Source organism: Camelus bactrianus, chromosome X (genome assembly GCF_048773025.1).
Source record: "Camelus bactrianus isolate YW-2024 breed Bactrian camel chromosome X, ASM4877302v1, whole genome shotgun sequence".
Classification (NCBI taxonomy): Eukaryota; Metazoa; Chordata; class Mammalia; order Artiodactyla; family Camelidae; genus Camelus; species Camelus bactrianus.
Window position 1 is genome coordinate 13,840,578 of NC_133575.1, and position 16,602 is coordinate 13,857,179.

The following is a 16,602-nucleotide window of genomic DNA, read 5'->3' on the forward strand; positions in this document are numbered from 1 at the left end:
CAGCTGGGGAATCTTGTGTGGCTGAGCATTGGACCGAAGCAGAGCTGTGGGTTGCTGCTGCTGCTGCTGCTGCCGCCGCCGCCGCCGTTGCTGCAATAGCCGTTTGCATGCATCCAGCCGCTGTGTAAGGAATCCTCAGGCTACTAGTTCTTTGCACCTAAATCACCCAAGGGATCCCAGACTGATGGATGAATGTGAATGTGTGTGTATATGTGCGTGTGAGTGTGTGTGCGCGCGCGGACACGGGCAGCTGCAACAGTTGGGCATCATCAGGAATGGACTTCGATACCATTTTTATCAAAAGAGATAAACCATCCTCTACCCTTTATTTCCGAACAGAGCCTCCGCTTCCGCCCCAAATGTACTCTACCCTCTCTTCCTCGAGCCCCCCCAACCCCCACCCCGCACGTGTCCCTAGGGAGAGAGGCCAGGATAGCTGCGCTGCAGGCAGGATTCCCCTTTTTTTCCGCAGTGACAGGCGGATTCCCGGGCCTCCTCGGTCCCCCACCCCCGCAGCCTCCCCTTTCCCAGTCACGATCTTCCCCCCCTCCCCACTTCCCCCCTCCCCCGACAGCTCGCGGCTCGGGCCCCGCCCCTCCCAGCCGCCCAGCCCAGGTTGCTAGGGCCTGGCGGGGCAACCAAACCTGGACCTCGAGGAGGCGCGTCCCGCGCGTACGCGCGCAGGCGAGCTTATACAAGGAACCAGCAGTCTTCTGCTTCGGAGACCAGAGCACGAGCGGCGCGGGCGGGGCGCGCGAGCCCGAGCCCGAGGACGAGCGCTCTCTTCTCATTGGTTCCTATCATAAGTGGGCGTGGCTTAGGGGACCCGGCGGAGTCTGAGGTGCTTCCCTATTGGTCCGAATGGGACGATTGGGGCGGGGCAGTTAGCAAATTAGGCTGCGCGTTCGCCTGTGCGAGAGGGCGGGGTCGAAGGTTTCGATTAGTTGTCGCCGCCGCTGGGGAAGGTAAAGCGGCGACGGCGGCCTCAGGAGCTGTGGGGTCCATGGCTGGAGGTGGGGGACTCGGCGGGGTGAGTAGTCGCGCCGCCACCCGCCGGCCAAGCCTCCTTGTCCTCACATCGACCCCGTGCCCACCCAGCTTCTCCCGAGAGAAGGGAACCACCCGGTCCCCCCGGGCAGACGTGAGAAGGGGCGGTGGCGCGGGTCCCCCTAAGAACAGGGCGAAGCGGCGAGGGCACCTCAGTCTGGAGTGGCTCCTCCTCAGCGCCCCATTGCGCCGCTGGAAAGGCTACCTCAGCGAGGGGCTGGGGCAGTATTTTGGGGTGTGAGCAGACGGGAGGGTGTAAGGGAGGGCGGCGGGTCGAGGCTGTCCCGCGAGGCTCCCCTCAGCTGCGGGTCTGCAGCGTCCCCGCCCCGTCGCCCCCGCGGCGCGAGCTCCCCTGGGCTTGCGGCGAGGGAAGCCCCTTCCCGCCGGCGCCGAGGAGGAGCCTGTGCGCCGGAGCACCCCCGCCCGAGTTCCGTGGGAGTACGGGACCCGCCAGGGACTGCGAGCTGCGGCCCCGGCCCTGCTGACCTTGGCTGCCTGCGAGGTTGGGCGAGCGACCCTCTGCTTGCCCCGCGGCTCCTCCAGCCTCCCCCGAACAAGTTTCAGGCATCGTTACGAAGTTCATGACTAGCATAGTGGGGAGAAGCAGAAATTGGCCCCTCCCAGACCTTCATACCCTTTGGACCCTCATAGAAATTAAATACTAGGTTTGGAACCATTTCCCAGAATGAACAGGTACTGCTCTCACTGACACGTTTTGTGCCCACGTTGGGGGAAAAAATAACCTGAACATATTTCAGTGTAAAGACAGATCTTCCTTGAGGGTTTTGTTTTTCGTTTCACTTGAGTGTTAAAGCACAGATGCCTGAAAAAGAAAAGCCTGACCTTAGTATCTCCACGGTGAGATTAGACGGATGCTGTGATATTTAAGTAGTTGCAGATATGTTCTGTTAACACGATCTGTTTTAATTGGCTGAAATTTAAGCTGATTTTAGAAAGTATTGCAGACACAGAATAATTTTTCTGTGCATCCGAATTAGGTTTGTTTGGACGTAATGGTTTATGTGGTTAATGTGAAAGATTAAACAAATTTGTCCGGGAGCGTTTGACGGAAACAGGAGATATAAATATGTATAGAATAGAATTATTGTTTTAGGTAACATCTGTTGGAACGTTTCCAGCTTGTTTATTTCCTGATGTAGGGTTACAAAAAAGACATCTTTACTGAGGCTGTTCGGAATTATATGTGAATGATATTTAGATTTTAATTTGTTTTTAATTCCTTTGTTTTAAAATATTCATAAAATGTGAAGAACCTATGTTTACTTGTCTCTGTATGTTTAGTGTTGAAGGGAGGGCTAGTATAATCTTATATTTAACAACCCAATTAGGATCCATTAATAATTTTTTTTTAAAAGTGTGCCTCTTTGAGAACATGATAGTTGAGTACCTTAGCAATCCGTTTAATTTCTTTATTAAAAGTACTATTTTAGATTTGAGCATTTTTGGCGTTGACACTGGAACAGAAGTAAGGAAGCCTGCAGCAGTATTACCAGTTTGACACCACCAGTGGGTGTTTCTGTTGACAAATGCAGAGAAGAGAACATTTGGAAAGGAAATCTTTTTTTTCGGAGGGTGGGGGGTGGGAGAGGGGTGGGGGTGGGGGGAAGGAGCCTGAAGAGAGAAGCTGTAGAAGAACTAAAGCTGCCAGCACAGTGTATGCTGAGCATTTCACAAGTACAAGGAAACCTAATTAGGGAAAAAAAATTCCGTTTGGCTCTTTTAAATAATAGAGCTCCAAAAGAGGCATGCTAAATAAAGTTAATCATTCCAAGAGTGTTAAATAATCTACCATTTCAGAGGGGTTGGAGGGTCTTCAATTGGAGAGAGTATCAAGTCCCTTTGAATTTTCTTGCCTCTTAACCAAATCAATGCAACGATTCATTTGATATATCTGTATATACAGAAAACAGTTTACTATTCTAATTTTGCTTATTGAGTGTGTTTCCTATGCCTAATTTTCTTAAAAACAAAATTTGATATATTTAAAAAATAATTATAAATAAGCATTCTTTCTACAGAGAAGACTCCTTTCTTTCCTGCTCACATTTATCATTTATTCATGATTTAGGGGCTTGTGGTAGGGATTTTTGACCCCTTTATCTCAGGTTTCTAAAATTTTTACTTATGCAAGCTCCCTGGGCTAAATCTGCTACTATTTTCATTGTAATTTCCTTGGAGTCATTTGGATCAGAGTGTGGCATCTACAGTGTTCCCTGGGGTTTTAAAAGAAAAGGCTCCCATTGAGGGAAATTGCAGGGCCATCTTGCATAGATGAGTAATAGAAGGTTGACTGATTGCGAATCAGATGTATTCTGTTCCAAATATGCTGCATGGGGCTAAGGCAGTCTCATTTAATGAGAACCAGATTTTACTTGGTATTTTTACTTTGAAGGTGCGGTATTGTTACATTACAAACTGAAACACAGAGGTGGAGAAATTCCTTCAAGTATGCCTTTTCCCCCCAGCCTTACTTCACCACTGTGTCTCAAGAATCTCTGAGAGACTCTTTCAACAATAGTTGCATTGTTGGAAAAGACAGTGGCTTCTGTTGCAGAAATTTAACCTCTCATTATGATTTATGTTTCAATTTACTTTGTGATAGAAAATTCCACTGTATCTGAGAATATTGCTGTAGGAAATTTATAAGGAAGTGAGCAAACAAGCCTTATTTGGTGTGTCAGTTGAAAGTTCACCTTTTCTCCCTTTTTATTTTGATAACTTTGGTGGTTATCTCCTATTTCTTCTAGATATTAGAAGGTATGTTAACATAGTACTTCGCTTTTGACTGTTAGCATGGGGTTGTGACTTTTTCGTGTAATAAATTGATGTCAGATAATAACAGAAGGCATTTAAGAACAAGCGATTCCACATACATGGAACCAAAATGTGAGGGAAATCCCTTAGATATCCCTTAACTTTGGTAAAAGAATAGCAAAATTTGAAGTATTAGGTCGCTTTTTAAGTTTTAGAAAAGACTTTATTCAGAATTTGATAGTTTTAGATTCTAAAGTTTTATTTTTTGGCAACATCAATTTTCTTGATAGAGGCAGAAGTAGAACCTCAAAGGTTCTTTATCAACTGATAATGGTGTCAGTTGGATCATGTATTTCAACTTAAGAAAATGATGCAATTAAATGACTACACTTAAACTTTCTGTTTGAGAAGATTTTCCAATTTACTTTCAATCTTAAACTTAACATTAGATCTCTTTTATTGACGACGCATCGCTTTATTGTTTGGATTTAAATTCTTGATAGTTTCTAGAATGTTTGCTTTATATAGAACAGTGCTTACATGACTTGATTACTCAAAGATCTGGCCTCATTTCTCATTTGAGTTTATACAGTTACTTAATACCGAGATATGAACTTGGATACAAATCTGTCCGCGGGTATGAAACTTGTGACTGAGGACTTTCCACCTAAAGAGCCTGATAACATTTAGACCATTCAGATTTGGGAATTAACAGAAAATTATTCATTAGGTTAAGAACTTCAGCCAATTCAGGTCTTTGAAATTGATTGTTAGCATTTGAATTAAGCTCTTAGAAACATTTATGTTTGAGATAGTTCTAATTAGAGTCAGGTTTGGGTGTGGTCTCTCTTTTCGGCAGTTTTTTCTATAATAATTAAATTATAATCTTCTATTTATTCAGCCTTACCGAATACCAGGTACTATGGCAAATAATTTATTTGCACGAATATATTGTGTGTGTTCTCACAACATTTCTATGAGGGAGATGTTTTTCTTATTTTCCGTATACACTTGACCATATGGGCTCAGGGAGAGAAAATAATTTACCCAGATTAACCCAGCTAGTCAGCAGCAGAGGCAAAACTTCCATTCAAACCGGTCTGACTTGAACCTGTGCTCTTGAAAACTATGCTTTCTGCTTCTCTTTAGGAGTCTGATTTCCCCAAATGTATTTTGAGCTCCTACTGTACATCCCTCCTGGGATGGCACTAGAGGTATAAATATGCCACCTGGAGTTCAGAGGCAAGGCCTATGACCTTTAGTCACATGGGAGGCTGGATGCAGATCCATCAGCGCTGCTGGATAGGACAACTGCCCGTTCAGACTTTTCTAAGAGGGTCATTAGTTCTGTTTCTTCATAAATGATGGTTGTACAGAATTATTTATACCCAAAATGAGGTAGCTGTTTCTAATGAACCACTTGATATTTCATGTTTCTTCATGTTCCATTTTAACTTTTGACTGACTTTGATTAAATTTGCTACACTAATAAAGGCTATGAAGATATTCCTTGAATTCAGTTTTGTGGTTTAGATGCACTCTTGAAGTAAAATGGCAGCCATTAAAATTTGCCGATGGATTTCTCTTCTTAATTGTAATGACTTCAGTGAAATAAAATTTGGAGGTCTACAGAGATGTTATTGATGCTGCTTAATACTATGTAGAAGTTGGAGTCTGACAAAAATTTTTCTGCTTTAAAGTAGACTTTTCTGTTATTTAAAGCCTCATATAATTATGTGTTTTTTTTTTTTTTTAAACAAGACCCATCCTTAAGAGAGAGCTAAACGGTTGCTTAGCCCAAAGGAACCGTCAGGTCCATGTTAGGGAGGAAAAGGACTTAAAATCTTATTCTGTGATTGATGAGAATTACTTTGCCACTTATTAAAGTTAGAAAGGAATGATGAATATTGTAGAACCTCAGGGCTGGAAATTACCTTGGTCAAAGCAGGACAGTTGTTTTACAAAGATGAGACCTATACAGACCTGCTTGTGGATTTCTTTATGGGTTTTCAGTATGCATTTTTAATGATTTTATCGAGGTATACTTTACATACCATAAAATTCACCTGTTTTAAGTGTACTATTCAGTGATCTTTTTTTTTTGGTAGATTTGTGGAGTTTTGTAACCATCACTACAATCCAGTTTTAGAACATTTCCGTCATCACCAAAAGATCCCTCCTGCCAACATGCACTTTTTTACCTTGTTTACTTCCACCTAGATCTTTTATCACCAGACACTGATAAACGAAATCATGTAGATCGTAAAAGATATGTATTCTAAAAATATCGCCTTACATATATTACAACTTCTTAGTACTTTTTGTATTTTCAAAAGTTTTTGCCTAAACATAATATGTAGCAGGATACAAAGGATGCTACTGCAAGTGGTATACATTACCTTGTCTTTGTGGTTTTGATTTGATTCTATTTAATCTTTCTTAAACCAGCAAATAAAATACAATGTTCTTAGTGATATGTTGAAAAATCAGGAATAAGAAATCAAGGTAAAAGTAATAATAATTATTGGGCAAGAAAAAATTCCTTTAGGATTTCAGACCAAGGGCAAAATAATTGGTTTTCTTGATTTTAAGCCAATAACATTGTGCATTTTATTGTTTGAGCTCTAATCCCCCTTGAGAGATCCATGTCTACTGTGCCTGCCAGAGAGTAGGCTTCATTAAATTCAGGCTTTCCAACACGTTGTCTGCTTTCTGCATAGCTTCAGACTGGATTGTTGGGGAATTTAGAAATAGCTTGACCTGCAAGGTATTGTAGCTACTTTTCCCTGCCTGCATCATTTTTAGTTACCCTTAAGGGCAGGTGGAGGAGTAAATCTCCCTTGGGAACAAGATGTACAGGATAGGCTGAGTTCCGCTGTGTTCGGTTCCCAGGTACTCTCTTTGATCTGTTTTCTGCATGTGTAGATGGGCACTGCTGATAGGATGGCTTGAGGATGGTATTTTTTGGGGTACAAATAATAGAGGAATGCAATGGTTTGTTTGGAAGTAAAGTGTTTTGGAAACTAACTTTCATTACTTTTAGGTGAACATTTCTCTATGCAAAGTGACCCTTACAAGTGCCGGGCAGGTGAATCAATACCTCCTTGTGTGGTAGGTTGTGTCTGGGTTTTTAATAACAAACTGAAAGGACACAGCACTGCTCTGATAATAATAGTTTACTGTAAATTCAATCATAACTGGTTTTAAATAGTTTTACTTAAAAAAAAAACTGTTTAACCGCTACGACTGTGTGATTCTGTTGTTACTTTGCATCTTTTGTAAGAGAAAGACCTAACACCAAATAGTAACATGAAGTGCTTTCTGACTTTTTTGATTTAAACGGAAATAGTGATTTTGAAAGTAACAACTTTGGTTTCTGGAAGTTAGTTAACAAAATATATGGATGAATACATTATAGTTTATTTCTAAGACTACTTTAAGTTATTTTAAGTAAGTTGCAATTTTTCTTAGTTTTAGATTTTGTATTATGCCTAAAGATTAGGTTCTTGGCAGTGTAAGATTCTGTTACAATAATCAGATTAAGCACACACTCATGCAAGGAAAATATGGCAGATTAAAAAAATGGTGATAAGTAATAGTTGAAGAACAACTTACTGACTTGGATTTGCTCAATTACCCTGATATTGACTAAGAGTAGAAACTAGTTCACTGATAAATAGAGAGTACAAAAGCTGGTTTAAGTGTGACGTATTTATCCACACACCCTACTCTGGATTGTCAGTTTCTGGTGGGACGTTTTAAATTTAATTGCTAGTAATTATTATTGATAAAGTTACTACTGAAATTTAAAACTAGCATTGTAGACACAAAGAAAAAGTTTTATTTTAATTGTTAATAACTGAAAATAGTTGAGGTAGAACAAAAGCTACTTTTGTACAAATTGGTGTTTCATGATTTATTATTTCTTTCTAAAATAACCCATCCCATATCTTGAGGATCTGTCCTTCATTTAGCAAATACTTACTGAGTGTCTACTGTGTACCAAACTGATAGAGGCTCTCAAAGCCTCAAAGTAGGCCCTGCCCTCAGAGAACTTACAGGCTTAAAATGGAGGCAGAGAAGAGGAGACGTACCCGGAACTAACAGGTAGGTATAGGAGATCTGCCATGTGGGGAGCAGGTGGGAAGGCCACACTGAGGAGGTAACATTTAAGTGAGACCTGAGGGATGAGAAGGACATGGTTTAGTTGGGGAAATAAGTTTTTGTGGCAGAAAGTGCAAACGCCCTCAGGCAAAGTGAGAGAGGCTTTTGAAAAACCTTTTATAGAACTGAAAGAAATCCAAAATGGCTGGGAAGTAGAGAAGCAGATGATGACGCAGAAGTAGGCAGGGGCCAGGTCTTGAAAAGGCTTAGTAGGCCATCTGCTGGGTTTTTGAACTTGTCCTAAGCCTCCTGGGAAGCTATTAAAGGTTTCAAGTGGGGATGTGACATGAAATGAAATGCCACAAAAGACAAGAGTTTTAGCTCAGTGGAACTTTGATAATTTACCACAAAGGTCAAAGTCTCTGTAAAGTAAAATATTCTTCCCTCATCTCGTTAAAAATTTTGCAGCCACTTTCTTGATTGTCATCTGTGATACTCTCATCGTATTTTTAATAGAAATTACCTTCAATTTTCTAAAGACTCCTTTTCTTTTATCCTTCACCAGTCTGTTAACGTTATATAGGAATGTCATTTCTATTTATAACTGAGTTAGGTTTTTTTTCTAACAGTTTTAGCTCTCTTCCATATTTAAACTTAAAACTCTTTGCTGTGTTTTTCCCCTAGACATCTTTAATCCGCTCAAGGTATTTAATGTTTTAATGAAGCATTTCATTAAATATCAACATTAAATTTGCTTTATTCTTTTCTTTCCCCAAATACAATGTCTTAAGTCTAGTTTAATATTTTTCAGCATTTATGCTGTTTCATATCTTATGAAATCTCATTCTAACACCTATAGTATTTTTAGAGAATTTTGTTAATATCGTTTAGAAGTGCTAATATTTAGCAAGAGTACCATTTTCAAGTCAGTGTCACAGTCTGTTGCCTTACCATCTTTTATACTAAATTGGTCTCTGTTAAGCTTCTTATGTTCAAGTGAGCTTGTGTATGTAAAAGTGCTGTAAAGGTCTTATATATCCTAATTTGTTTCTTTATCCTTCTACAGTATGTGTCCCTGCATGCTCACTTCTTTTTTGGAAATCTTCAGCCATGCTAAGTTTTTGCTTGCCTTGATGACTGAACGAGCATTTGTTCAGGTCTTTCTTGGTGTTAAGTCGTTAGTTAGTTTGTGCCTGTAAAGAATGCTGTTGTGCACTCTCCCTCTCCCCATGTATACAAAGAATAACCACAGCATCACTGCCTTCTTCAAATATTTCCTTTGAAATCTATCTACATTTTGATGCAGTCTCTAACTTAGCTCACTTTGGCCTTGAGTTCTGAAGCTTTTCTGGACCATTCTATACCTGCTCTGTATTCCTTCCTTGTTGCTTTATTCTTTTTTTTTCCCCTCATGCTGGTAACTTGAAGAGTTTACAGTGGTTTATGTCATTACTTTTTTCACTTCCTGTCCTGCCCAAGACATTTATTTTTAAAGAGTTGCCTCACTTTAGAGCTTGAAACTGATGTTTTTGTGCTAGTGGTTTCTCTGTTATCCAGAGTGACTGCCCTTGATTTGGAATTGTGCTTTCCAGTCTGTCCCTCTGTGCAGGGTTGGTAAAGGAAGGCCATACTTGACTTTCTTTGGCTGACTTTATGATAAGGTGATAGTTTGGGTATCTTGGTGTCAGTGTGTAGGCAACCAAAGGAGTGTCAGCATCGTGGTAGGTGGTGGAGATATAAAGCCAAGCTGGGGTGTTGTGCCCTTTTATGGAGTTTATATTTTAGCAGAAGAGACCAAAAGAAAAGATGACTCAGGTTCATGATGATATGCACATTTAGATGGAAAAACAGGATGCTGGTACTCTAGGCCTGAAGAAGTGCACTTCATGCAGACTTAAGGGGACTGGGAAAGGTAATGATTCCTAAGTATTTGTGAAAAATCTCAGAGGAGGCCCGAGATGTCAGGTGGAGGGAAGGGATTTTTTGGCAGACAGTGTATTCAAAGACATGGGTCTAGGAAGAGCATATAAAAGCTGGGAGAATAGCAAGAAATAATGTGGATTTATGTATTGCATGCCTTGCTTTGATGCTTTTACCCCAGCTACATCCCAGGATCTTGGTTTTCCTTCTTTATGGCCATTTTTGGCTTTTTTCTGTCCATTTTCACTTTTACCTGAGAGTATACCTAGGAAATACTAAAGCCAGGAGTTTAAATGTGGGTGGACCATTGGTAAAATTCTACTGTAAGCTCCACAGAGGCATGGAATGTTGACTGTTGTCGCCTCACCATCTAGTGCATTGCCTGGCACAGAGGAAATATGCTCAGTGACTATTTCTCTTATGAAAGGTGCCTCCTTTTCTGCCCCACATCTCCTCATATCAGTTCCTTCCTTCCTTCCTTGTTTAGTGGTTTCTCTTCTCTGTCAGATACGTGTCTAGTAGATCTACCTTTCTTCTTGCCCTGTAGACATGCTTGTCCTATAGATGTAGTCACTGGTCTCGGACATAACTGTGTTATAGTTGAACCTGTGTTGGTGTGTAACTAGGTGCTAATGGCTCCCTGTGGGGCTCCCTGAAACTTTTCTATCAGCATTTACAGTATGCTAGATGAGGGGGGAGCCAAAGTTGACAACTATAAGAATGACATTTCTTTGAGTTTTTTCATGATTTGTTGCATGAATTCATAGAAATGCTGAATTCTGTTCCATAATAAACTCTTGCATGTGTGTGTATATGTGTGTTTGTATATGTCTGTCTTACTTAACATTAAGCAAAACCAACATTCTGTGAAGATGTTTGCTTATTTATCATGTGGCTTCACACCCCCCCACCCCAGATTATTGCTTAGGTCCCTCAGATTGGGAAGCTGGTTTTAAATGTGTTACCACATTGAGGTAAAATATTTGTCTTACAAAAAGGCTCTCTAGGATGCAATGACTTCACCAAAGAATCCACCATACAATAATAGTGGTTAGTTAGATGGAAGGTTTTTAAAAAAATTGTTTATTTTTTATTTTTAGCATGCTGTAGTAGACTTTTAAATATCCTATCTACATTTTGGTAATTTCTCATATTATGTGTCCCACTTTACCAGAAAACTCATCCCCAATCTCTTTTACAGCTAGGATATAGGCTTGTGACCTAGGTTTGTCCAGTCATTTATATAGAGTGAAACTTGTATATAGAGGAGAGCATTGTGAGGTGGCCATCATGTGTAGTGGAATTGATGACCTGGTGATCATGTTGACAGAGGTGTGTGGTTTTTAAGGAGTGGCAGTTGCAGAGTTTATGGAATTCAGTCCTGAATGGTGTTGGTGCCCAGCAGTGACAATACTTTTTGTTTGTTTGTTTTGTTCTTATTTTCCTTCCTATTCTCTGATCATTTGGGGTTTGTGTTAGATGTCTTATATTAACTTTGGAATATTGTCAATCATTATGTCTTCAAATATTTCTTTTGTCCCATTCTCTCTTCTGTTTTTGTGATTCCAATTATCAGTATGTTAGAATATTTGATATTGTCCCACACCTTGAGTGTCCTGTTTTGTTTTTTGTTTTTCATTCTGTTTTCTCTGTGTTTTTGGTTGAGGTAATTTCTAGTGACTTATCTTCAAGTTTACCAATTCTTTCCTTGGCTGAGTTGAGTCTACTAAAGAGCCCATTGAAGGCATTCTTCATTTCTCTTAACTGTGTTTTTAATTTTTAGCACTTTCATTTTGTTCTTTCTTATAGTTCCCATCTCTCTGCCGAGTTACCCATTTGGTTCTGCATATTCTTCTTTTGGGTTAAAGGCCAAGCATGTAAACTTTCTAATGAAAATGAGAATTCTATGGTATTTCCAACATCTGATTCTATGTCTAGTTTGGATGTATTGTCTTTTCTGAGTGTTGTTTTTTCTTTGCCTTTTCTTATGCCTTGTGGTTTTTTTTGTTGTTGCAAGCCTAACTTATTTTGTAGAACAGTAGAGAGTGACATGCACAATTTTTGTGTCTGTAAATGGGCACACCTTCCTTGTGCTTGGCCTTTAGTTCAGGGATTTGAGTTAATCTAGTTTGGAGTTGGGCTGGGTTTAAGTTTGGTTGTTGCTATGGTTACCCTCAGGTACCTCAGGCTTCAGATTCTCATAGAGATAGCTTGTGATTAGGGTGGGAATTGGTTTCTTTTATTCTGAGTGTCAGGTCTTCCTTTAGGACTGTGACTTAGAAAGAGTCTCCTTACATGCTCTTGGTCTTCTCTTGTCCCTCTGCCAGTATTATTCTGCTGTTTACTTGTTGTTGGAAGTAGGTTAGCTTAGAGGTGAGGAGTGATGGTGAGGTGTGGTCTTTTGTTCTGATTAAACCTCAGGTTTAGGCCTGCATCAACATCCCAAGGTCTTGCCCCTCCCCTACCTATTGTGGGCTCAGTGTGGAATCCTGCCCCTCTCCTGGAGTAGGGCACCCACCCCTTCCCCCAGCTGCAGTGAGTTTTCACCAGTGCTTTAAGGGTAGAAGGACATACTGGCCTTCCTTTCACAGATGAAGGTTTTTCCTCTAGCAGAGATAGGGAGGGAATGATCTGGGTGTACATAGCTGCAGTTCCCTTCCCCCAGGTCTGCATCACAATGGGCTCCTCAGGGCTCTTCCCTCTCGGTGAGTGCTTGGTGGGGTTGGTGGAGGAAGATCCTGTAGAAGGCTGGTGTCTCCTCAATTTCTGTGACCACCATTGGTTTCACACTGTTTCTTCAGCAAGCCACATCAATTTTTATCAATTTGCATTTATTCTAGCTGAACTCCTCTTGTCAGTGGCCAGTTGCAGTCTACCGCAGGTGAGCACAAGGTTGTCTCCTCTCTTTGCAGGCCCTGTCTCTCTGAAGATTTTGAGTCAACTGGTTGTTCTATGATGGGTTTCAAAAAAGGCATGAATTTGAAATTAGTCCAGCTCTTTTTCATTGTGTTCCTTCCAGCTTTCTTATTCCGGGGGGGAAGACAGAAGTTTAGTTATCCTTAAAATTTTAACATGCTCATTTAACTAAGTCAGAGATTAATTATTCCTGTCCTCCCAAATAAGAGAGAGGCTCTTCCATTTTCGTTATTTATGTTTTGGTTTTGCCTTGTTGAATCCACCTTATGCCTATAAAGTATTGAATATTTACTCATCAACATGTTTTCCAAATTTCTTTGCTCATCATTCTTTATTTACCCCATTTCTTCCTTTTGAATTTAGTTTCTGTCTTTATAAAGAATGTTTTTTAGTTCTTTTACTAAAGGCTTATTAGTTGTGAACTTGGTCTTGGTGTTTCTGCAAGTGTCTTTACTTCATTTTTTCTCTTGAATGGTTGTTGAGCTAGGTTTAGAATCTATGTTCATTGACAGTTATTTTCCCTCAGCACATTGATAATGTTCTGCGGTTTTTTTTTTTTTTTTTTAAATGTAAGAGACCTATACTATTACTCAACCTCTACTGGAAGGTTGGCAGCCCTGAGAACTCCTTTGTTCTGCAGTTTGACAGGTCTTGTTTGTTAACGAATCCTTTAGTCAGTTCAGGTGTGATTTCTTTGTAGGTAAGTAATTATCTTTTCTCTTAGGCTACCTTTAAGATTTTTTTGTCTTCTTTTTGATCTTTTGCAGTTTCTTTGTGATATCACTAGATGTAGATTTGTTTTTATGTATCCTGCTTTTTATTTGGTGTAAACCATGAGGCTGAAGACTCTTGACACCTTCAGATGTGGAAAAAATTTGAGCTGTTATGTTATCTTTTTAAATAATGCTTCTTGATTTTCCATTTCTGGAACGATTATTTAGATATATGTTGAAGTATTTCATTGTGTCCTCCTTGTTGCTTAAATTTTAAAAAATATTTTCCATTTTTACTTCTGGGTAATTTCCTGACTCCTATCTTACAGTTCACTAATTTCTGTTTAGCTGTGTCTGATCTTTTGGTTAATCCATTTTTGGAGAATTTTCACTGAAAACATTTGACTATGTTTTTAAATGTAAAAATGTGTTTTCTTTCAAATCTGCTTTTTAATTTTCACGAGGACATTTTCTTGTCTTTGGACATTTAAAAATATAGTTATGTTTGTCTTCTTTGGATTGTTTTCTTAGCTGTTGTTCTTGAGTAATGAAATCTCCCATTTGTCTTGCTTCCAAGTTTTACTTGTTTCTTTGTGTGGTTTGCAACGTGTGACAGTTTGGGAATGGCCTGTACTTGGGTTGTGGGATACTCTTTTGGGTAGCATTTGTCTCTGATGGACCCTTGGATTCACTGCTCATGGAGAGTTTTGATCTATTCGCAGATGATGGATTTCTGACATCTGGAGAATGATGTGAATTTGGACTTCATATCTGCGGTAGAGCAAAGACTTGGATTTTCCCTTTTGCTTTGGTCATTTTGGTCACTCCTGCTCAAAGCCCTGGGCTGCAGTGTGTAGCTTTTCTTTTTTCTTATTCACCCAAGGACAACTCTTTGTATCTCATAGCTTTCTGTTGGTGGTTCACTTTTGGCTTCTTTCTCATGCACAGACTTGAGGTATCTCCAGTTTCCTGGTCTCATAATCATCTGAGTTTGCAGCCCTTGGTTTAGAGGGCAGGAGTGAGTAGATCCTTTGTCTTGTGAAGAATCTCATTTAATAAGCTCTTGTCTTTGCAACCACTCCTTTTATTCTAGTCTTCCTGACTGTTGATCAGGAAGTAGTTCATCCAGTTAAGAACCAGGAAGTAGTTGCAACCACAGGCATCCTCTAACTTGAACAGATTATTTACCAAAAGTTCATTTAGATGTCAGTTTTGTTGAACACAGTTCCTATTATCTGATAAGAACCATGTTGTTTTTAAAAAATGGGTTAGTTTCCTGGGTACCTCTCAGGAGTCTAGTCTTTTCATTATGCAGTTTGAAATTCATATAGACTTGTGAGCTCTTTGGGACTGTAATCAGTACGTAGGTGATTTCTGTGGGGAGGTGCATTTTAACATTCTCAGTGAGAGAAGGGAGTATGTGGTTTCCAGCCTCAGTTGGTCTTCATTGGGGTGACCTGCTAGGACCAGTCCTTGTTACAAACCCTAGCCACTGTTCTCAAGCCTGCCGCTAGGTCATCACCACGCATACTCAGCACACAATCTTGCCTCCACTCCATTGAGAATATTAAGGGCCTTCTGGCTGATTTTTTCCAGTTTCTGGCACCATCAGTCCCTTTCTCCCCAGAGCTGCCCTTTCCCCTGTCTCAAGGACGAGGTGCTTCTGCTGCTGTTTGAGGCCAGTTCCTTGCCCGGTGCCTTTAGCATCAGTGCTGCTGCTTTGGAAGTCTTTTTTCATCAGTTATTTATTCCCCTTCTTCCTCCCTATCCTGTATCCACTAGTTCTCAACTAGGGGCAGTTTTGCCCCCAACAGGACACTTAGCAATGTCTGGAAACATTTTTCTTTGTCATAACTGGGGCAATGGTGTATATGCTACTGGCTCCTGGTGGGTAGAGGCCAGGGGTGCTGCTAAACACTTTACAATGCACAGCACAGCCCCTGACAGCAAAAAATGACCTGGTCCAAAATGTCAGTAGTGCTGAGGTTCAGTGACCTTGCTCTATCCTTAGAGTCTCTCTTTTGTTTCCTTTGCTTTTATCTGCCCATTTTCTTATTCCTAAGGTTCTTGTCCTAGAAAACCTTCCCTGAACTAACTGTCCACTCCTCTCCTAGCTGCCTAACCTCCTTTTCCCCTTCTCATCTAAACATCTGAGTGGTCTATACATAGTGTACATAGTGTATCTACTTCTCACACTTCACTCTTGATCTCTGACTTCCCATTCTCATACTACTTAACTGTTTTTGCTGAGATTGCCTGTGACCTCTTGTATGTTGTGTTTAGTAGATTCATTCAGTCCTAATTTTACTTGACATTTCTGTTTCACCTGACACTGTTAGTCACTATCTCCTTGAAGCACTGTGTTTCCTTAGCACCCTTGTTCTCCATGTCCTTCTCATGCATTTCTTTCTGTGCATCATCTGTGGGCTTTTCTCAGTCCACTCACTCCTTACATGCTGCTGTCACCTGGGTTTTACTTCTTGGCCAGCTGTTTTCCTAGGTCATTGTCTCAGTTACACCCAGTATTTCAGTTCTGCATACATGCAGATGTTTTTCTAAATTTCTAAATTCTTTCCCAACTTTTCCCGACAAGCTTTCACACTTATTCTTAATAACCTGCTGGAAATGTACACCTGACTGTTTTGTAGGAACCTTATACTTAGCATGTCTAATATGAAGTACAGCATACTTTCCTCAAACTTGCTCTTTCTCCTTAATTGAAAAAAAAAATCTCTTAATGGTTCCACCATCCATCCAGGCTCCTAAGGTAGATAGTTGGGTCTTATCCAACTCAGACATACTATCTACAGTTGGTAGTGTGATATAAAATGTGATTTTGATCATAGAACGGATCTGCTTAAAAGCCTGCAGTGGTGCTCTCTTGCTGACAGAAGGAGAAAGGAGGAAGTCTGAATTCCTTTATTTGGTTCATCGATGAGGCTCTCCTTGGTATGTTCTCTGCCTGCCTACCTCTCCAGCCTCACATCTTTTCCCTGTTTGTCTCAAACACTGTGCTCTCCAGCATGTAGAATTCCCCAAATTCTGTTTGAAATATGGTGTCTTTGCTTATGCTGTCTCCTCTGCATGGAACACAGTGTTTACTGTAGAGTGTGGGTCGCTAGCTCTC

The 16,602-nt window shown here is 40.5% G+C and overlaps 1 protein-coding gene and 1 non-coding gene across 5 annotated transcripts in view; one reads left to right on the forward strand and one right to left on the reverse strand.

Moving 5' to 3' along the window:
• The first annotated feature begins 885 nt into the window (after positions 1 to 885).
• Positions 886 to 16,602, forward strand: part of CDKL5 (cyclin dependent kinase like 5) — a 190,763-nt gene continuing 175,046 nt past the window's right edge. For all 4 annotated transcript variants that reach the window (XM_074359946.1, XM_074359942.1, XM_074359943.1 and 1 more), the window contains exon 1: positions 886 to 1,030. The gene's annotated coding sequence lies outside the window, so the exon portion shown is untranslated. The remainder of the gene's footprint in view (positions 1,031 to 16,602) is intronic.
• On the reverse strand, positions 13,328 to 13,410 carry LOC123616702 (small nucleolar RNA U109). The gene has a single exon (XR_006724714.2). It is a non-coding gene; the product is annotated as a small nucleolar RNA U109 (small nucleolar RNA).